This window comes from Gavialis gangeticus, unplaced genomic scaffold, assembly GCF_001723915.1.
Source record: "Gavialis gangeticus isolate Ggan-Ray unplaced genomic scaffold, GavGan_comp1, whole genome shotgun sequence".
Taxonomy (NCBI): Eukaryota; Metazoa; Chordata; order Crocodylia; family Gavialidae; genus Gavialis; species Gavialis gangeticus.
Window position 1 is genome coordinate 135791647 of NW_017729025.1, and position 6657 is coordinate 135798303.

Genomic DNA, 6657 nt, shown 5'->3' on the forward strand with positions numbered 1-6657 from the left:
GTTCCACTCCTAGTTTGCAGCAAAAGTAGCTGTTGAGATACACAGGGAAGAATAAGATCTGATGCTGCATGAGTATGGTCAAATAGTGCCTTGCTAATCACAGCTCATTCAGGATCATTTAGCTACAAACAGTCCCTGTCCAAGGCAGAATTTTTTAAATTTACAATGTAGCCCCACGAGTAGCACCTAGTTTCAGAGAGTATCATGTGAGTAGAGGTAACTCAATACTGTTCTTTGGCTCTAGTTCATTAAAAAAAATGCAGCTTGCTCGGATTCTGTGGCTTCAGAAGCTGAAACAAACTCCTACTGATACTCCTACAAGAGTATCAAACAACTTCTGACACCTTTACCTATCATGGCCACTTGGCAGTCAGTGACCCTTGGGGAATCAATCACCAGCATGCTCATGAAGTTACCTCCAAGGGTTTCTTTTCAGACTATAAATCCAACCTTTAAGGGTAAATAGCCTGGTGGCATTATTTAAAAAAAAAAAAAAAAAGTTTTGAAGGGGAATTAAGCCTCCTAAGGGACAGGTTTTATCTCCCATCCAGGAAGGATTATCAGTTTTACTGGCAGGTCTTTCTTTCTTTCTTTCTTTCTTTCTTTTTCTTTTTTTTTTTTTTTAATCCCTCCTCCTTCAGGTTTGGGCTACTGCTCCTGATCTCCTTTTCTTAGGCACAAATGCCAGATAATTATCTATGGACAGGGTCTGCTCTAGGAATTGTGGCCCATAGGAACAGAAAAACTTTTGCACAAGCTTCCCCCCTTTTGAATGGCTCCACAGATTTCCATGCCCTGCTGGCACCACTTGAAATGATTCTGCTATAGTAGGATACTGAGGGTTGGCTGAATCAGTGAGCTGGGTACAGAGCCAGCTTGTGTGGCCTCCTTGACTTTACATAGCCTTCCATGTTGGGTAATCTGCACTATGCATATATATTCATGAGCCAGACTATAGATAGGGATAATTCTAAAACTGGGCATTTAAATGAGTTAATCTTCCATATTGTCCTGATTTTCAGCTGTTTTATTAACCTAAATCATGGGATTATTCAATTACTTGCTCAGTGGTTCTTTTTTGATGTCATTAAAATATCTAATATGGAGAATATGCCTCGGTTCTGTCACCAAATAGCATCTTAAAACCTTAATTGCCAAGTAAGAATGATTTCCTTGTGTCTCTTTCTAAAAATACCATACTACTTAAGGTCTCACTTCAACAAAGCACTTTAGCACATGTTTAACATGTGCATAAGGTCCTTTGAAGTCAATGCTTCGACGCTTTGCTGAAGCAGTGTCTAAAAAGTAGCAATCACAATTTTAGGCCACTTTACCTGTGAATGAAAATGTCCACATGGGAGTTTAATGTGACTGAAGTTATGCACATTAACTAATCATACATCTTTAGTTTGATTTCCCTTAACTATCCAAGTAGACAAGCCCTTACTTTCATTGAAGGTTAATGGATCTGAGGCTCCTAAATCCCTTGGAAACTTAAGAAAATGTTACCTGATACTTCTTAATAGGGATGAGTCAGGCTTCAATATGATGAGCTTTCATGCACAAAGTGAGATCAAACTGGAAAGGAATATGAAAACATAAAGGGTCTGGCATATTTTCAAAAAGTGTACAACTGGGATTAGTCATTTCCTGTGTGCTTGCTGGGATAGAATCAATGTAGTCATGCAAACACAGACCTTGGTGGGCTATAAAAAGATGTTTTGGTTATCTTTAAATCTACTGTTCAAATGAAGGAGTTATTATGAAAATATTGAGGATAATGAAATTGAGACTACAATGGGGAGGAAATTGAGTTCAGAGCTGACTAGAACTCTACTACTGAATTTAAGAGTTTACAATGAACTCAGGGGGATTAGCTGTGTCTAGCATCGCTAATAGTCTTAGTGTTGGTAGGATTTAGTCACAATTTTAAAACGTATTAAACCCCTAGCAGATGTAACATTTAAGATGTGATTAGTCTGTCAATTACATCTTAAATAGTAAGTAGGGCACACATTAAAGCAATTAATGGTGCCACAAAAAGGGAAAGCATCCACAAAAAATATTACACGTTTTTGTGCAATTTTTTTGTGGCTAGTTTCCACTGAACCTTAAATTGAATATGTGACAGGATTAGGACTGCTCTGAGGTCTCTAACTGGCCCCTGTGCAGTCTGTACTGGCCAATGATCAGCTGATTGTTGGCTGGATTGGGACTACATTAGGGCTTGAACTGGCCTGGTGCAGTCCTTGGAGCTGGCTGACGATTGTGTGGCATGGCAGGACAATCGTGTGGCTGTCAATCTTGTGGCGTGCCGAGAGGCACAATTGCTAGAATTGGGGATTAGATCCCATTGTACCATTTTAAATAAACGTCTCTCTGGAGCCTTAAAAAAATATATTGCACTGCTCAATTGTACTAGAATGTTATTTGTTTAGGCCAAATCATAGTCTAATGAGAGTCTATGGGAGTTTTGTTGTTCACGTATATAGGATGAGGATTTGTCTGTAAACATGCTATAAAGGTATCTAGTAACATAATTTATTGCAATGCTCTGGTATTGTAGAATTAAAGAAAGAAAGGTCTAATACTGTAAACCCTTTCTTCATATGAGAAATCTTATTGACATCCCTGGGACTGCTTGTCTGAGTAAAGGTTTGCTGGACTGGGCTCTAAAAAGTGCAAGCATTCTTCAGGGAATCTCATGGGAGTGCCATGTGTGCAAAGGGACATCAGGGTTGGGTCTTCAGACAAAGGGCAGGATGTATGGGATTATATCTCATGAACACATGGTGCACTATGATGTGGTGCCATTTCTTTTTTTCAAATATGGTGGGGGAAGTGCCAGATCCCTGCATCTATCGCAGATGCTTGCCACTTCTTAGGCCCCACATTTATTAGGGTGGGATCCTAACATTTATTTCAGTCTGTCACGTCTTTTCACAACAGCTGCTTATAATGGGGCCCCTACCGTGTCACTGAAGGAGAGAGAGACCAGCTGGCTGGCTTCAGCTCCCTGGAGGAACCCATAGTGGCAGAGGGCCTTTACTAAAACGGCCCTCTTCCCCAGGTGCGGGCAGCACAGTGTGGCCAGTGATTAACAGGCCTGGGGTAGAAGTAGTGGGTCAGGTGCCCCAGAGAGTAGGTTTAAGGCCATATAAAACTAGGACTGTCTGAGGCCTGGGGAGAGAGGGGCCTGGAGGAAGGACTTTAGACTGTGGGGGCTGCAAGGAAGCCCCAGAACCACTCGGCAGCAGAAATAAGTATTTTGGCCTTGTGTTGTAACTCATTGCCATGGTGGGACGTTGACCCAGGGTTGGGGGAACTTTTTGTTTGGGAACTGAAGCTCGTAATTTGTATTGTGTTGAAGTCGAACTGGAGGACTGCATTGTGGCTGCAGGGGAGAAGGACGCCTCCAAAAAGGGTTCCAGAGGCACTCCAGGTCCTAAACCCTTCAAAGACAGGGAGCACTTCTATCAGTCAGAAGGACTGTAATGTGAGACAGAAAAGATTGAGAGCCCAAGTCCAGAGTCCACGAAGGGTGAGACCAGGACTGGAGGGTCCAGAGCCACAAAGGGTAAGACCGGGGGGGCCCATGAAGGGTGAGGCTTGGGTCTATGAGCTTAGGGTCTTGGGACAGTGGACCTTTGGAGGAGAGGACCAACTGGGGTGAAGTGGGCCAAGGGCAGGGGGCCTCAGCCCAGACAAAGACCTAAGACCTGGAGTGAAACCCCCCTGCCCTCTCTTTCCTGACCCAGTGATGTACACAAGTGACTTTTATGTGAGTCAAAATAACAGACTGGAACAGAGTGAAATAGTAATCATCTGCATCACTTTGTATTGTAATTTAATTTGATTGAAGCATTTTTTAATAGAATTTAATTTTCTATTTTTAAGGAGAAATATATTGTCAGAAAGTCCTAGATCTGATGCATTTTTAGCAATATGATTGTATATATAGTTAAAGCTTCTTGTGCCATTATGCAAGGGCTTGCCAATAGCCCTATCCTGTTTTGCTTTTGCTTTTTTATTTAGATCCACAAAATTTGAACGTTAGATGTTTTTGACCTAGTTGAAACTATGAGATTTCATGAACCATTTAGGAACCAAATTGATTTCTGATGCCTTTTCTACTCCTGATGGCTTTTTGATTTAAAAAACCTTCAGCAAGGAAACACGAGCCATCAAGCTCACTGAAAGAGTAGCTCAGATTTCCATTTTCACTCTCCAGGGAATAGATACCAGATGCACACTGATGAGGAGTCACTCATTGTGCACTAATCCTTTGTGATACATGCCCTACCTGCTCCTGCTTGCACTCATATTGTGTCTGTCCTGGACAGGGCACTTGGGACCGTGGTGCAGAGTGATGGGTTTATATGACCAGTTAGATATAGGATGTGGTTTTAGAAATAAAGATTTTTTTCCAGTAGTAGTCATGTGAACATACACATACAATATACGAACATAGCATGCTCCTTGATTACAATGTGGCCTTGGCATTTCTTGGACCTACATCAATAATTGAGTACATGTTGTTTGTTTTTTGTTTTTCCTTCTACAGTCTGCCTAGCACTGTGCATATGATCACACCTAAAAGAGTCATGGCTTGGAACTGAACCATAGGATAAAAGTCCTGATTCTGGCATTCCTGTAAACTTAAGTATATGACACTTGAAATATCACCTAAGTCACAAAGAAATGTTTTGGGGTGGGAAATTAGGGAGCATAATCTTTATGCTTGCTCAGGCACCAACCCACACATCTCTCGGGCTGAGCAGAATGTTGCTTCTTTGGCAAGAATCCTACTAGGTACTATGTGCCCGTTTTGGAGGGTTCATGAGGCTGGTTTCTGCCTGGGTCTAGGGTTTGGCACACAAATATGCACACAGCCAATAGTTGCAAACAACAGATAACATGGCTAAAATAGGCGTGGCCAATTATTTAAATATACTAGAGAGAGTTTTCCAACGTTCCATGCTATTTGTATTCTTTACATGCCACACAGATAATTTAGAAGGTTTTAAATAAATGATTGGGACTCCCCTTTCTTTTTCTTTGCATAAAGTGCCTATCTTGGCTAGCATAATGCTACATCCATATATAATAATTTTCTTGTGTTGGGTTCCTAGACTAAGAGAATAATAGCAAATGTCCATCTTGTCTCTTTAAGTAGTTGATGGTAGATTGTTTCTTGGTTTAGTAGTTTTAGGATCCTGCAGTGCCTACTCGTGTTCAAGGTATGGAGGATCATTGTATCAGAAGATGGAAATAGGGAAGAGTATATTAAGCAGTATCCTTAGTCTTCCAGTGCTAATGTTTCAGCTTTTCATGTTGATGTCCAGTAGGGGGAGTATTGCTTACGGCATGGAATATAAACTTGGACTTTAATGTTTTGTGTAGAGCTTTTAAAAGCTTCAGTGATTCTCTCCAAATAAATCCTAAATAAAGAAAGTCCCTGTGCCATACCTCAGAGTTTAAAAGCTTTGAGTGCAGAACTGCTCCTAATGAGTCCAGTGAAGACAGGATGAGACGTGTTGTTTTTACTGCATATTCTGATTAGTTGCTTGAAACATTCTCAAGTATTGAATCCAAGATTGGCAGAGTTGCCAAATCATTTGGGTGACACTGCTTTAGAAATGCCTTGTCAGGGAAATAATTGTGTTTTTTACTTAGGCTTGAAATCAGTTTAATTTAGGCTTGAAATCAGTTTTACTTTATAGCAATGATAGCAAAAATGTTGTATACACCTTTTCTAGTGAATTCTCTTTTTCTGACATTGCTATTGTTTCACTGGAAGGCAGTGGGTTTTGAATAAGAACAATTTAATTTTACGTGACATAGGAAAAACTCCAAACAGACTAGCCAAAAAAGTCCTGTTTTACAGCTATGAAGTTACCAGCAGGCTGGATTTCATGATGGTGAATGAACCTTTTAAAAAAAAAAGGCTTAAAGTCTCTGTCATGTTTCCTGAAAATGCAACATATTGAAGATGAGGTACTCAATTATATCATTTGTAGGTGTGTTTTATATGAGAGAGCTGTATGACTGCGTTTCCTTAGTTTAAAAAAATTAGAAGTATTCTACGTTATTGCAGAGAGCAAAAATAATGAATTAGAGGCCTCAGAAACATGATTTATGAGGAAAGGCTGAGAGACCTGGGATTATTTAGTCTAGATAAGAGAAAACCATGGAAGGATGTGATAGCTGTCCTCAAATACCTGAATAAGGAGTGCTTATATGGAGAATAGAGATAGACTATTCTCTGTGCCTGCAGGGGACAGGACAAGGGACAATAGGAAGGGAAATGTTGCATGTTGCAGCAAGAGAAATTTAGGTTGGCTATAGGGATCAACTTGGTTAAGCCTTGGAACAGGCTGAGAGGCTCTGGAATTTCCATCCTCCACCATTTTTAAGAGCAGGTTAGACCAAATTTTTCCAGGGATGGTTTAGTCAGGGATGATCTTGCCTTGAGCATATGATTGGAGTAGATGACCTCCTGTGGTCCCTTCCAGCCCTTACTCTTTTATGATTCTACTAGCAAATGACCCATCAAGAATGCTGGGGAGGGAGGCCTGCATCTGGCCCCCTCCCTGCCCCTTCCCCCTGGCCCAGGGCCAGGGCTGCGGCTGCTACCCGCCTCCCCCTGCCGCTTCG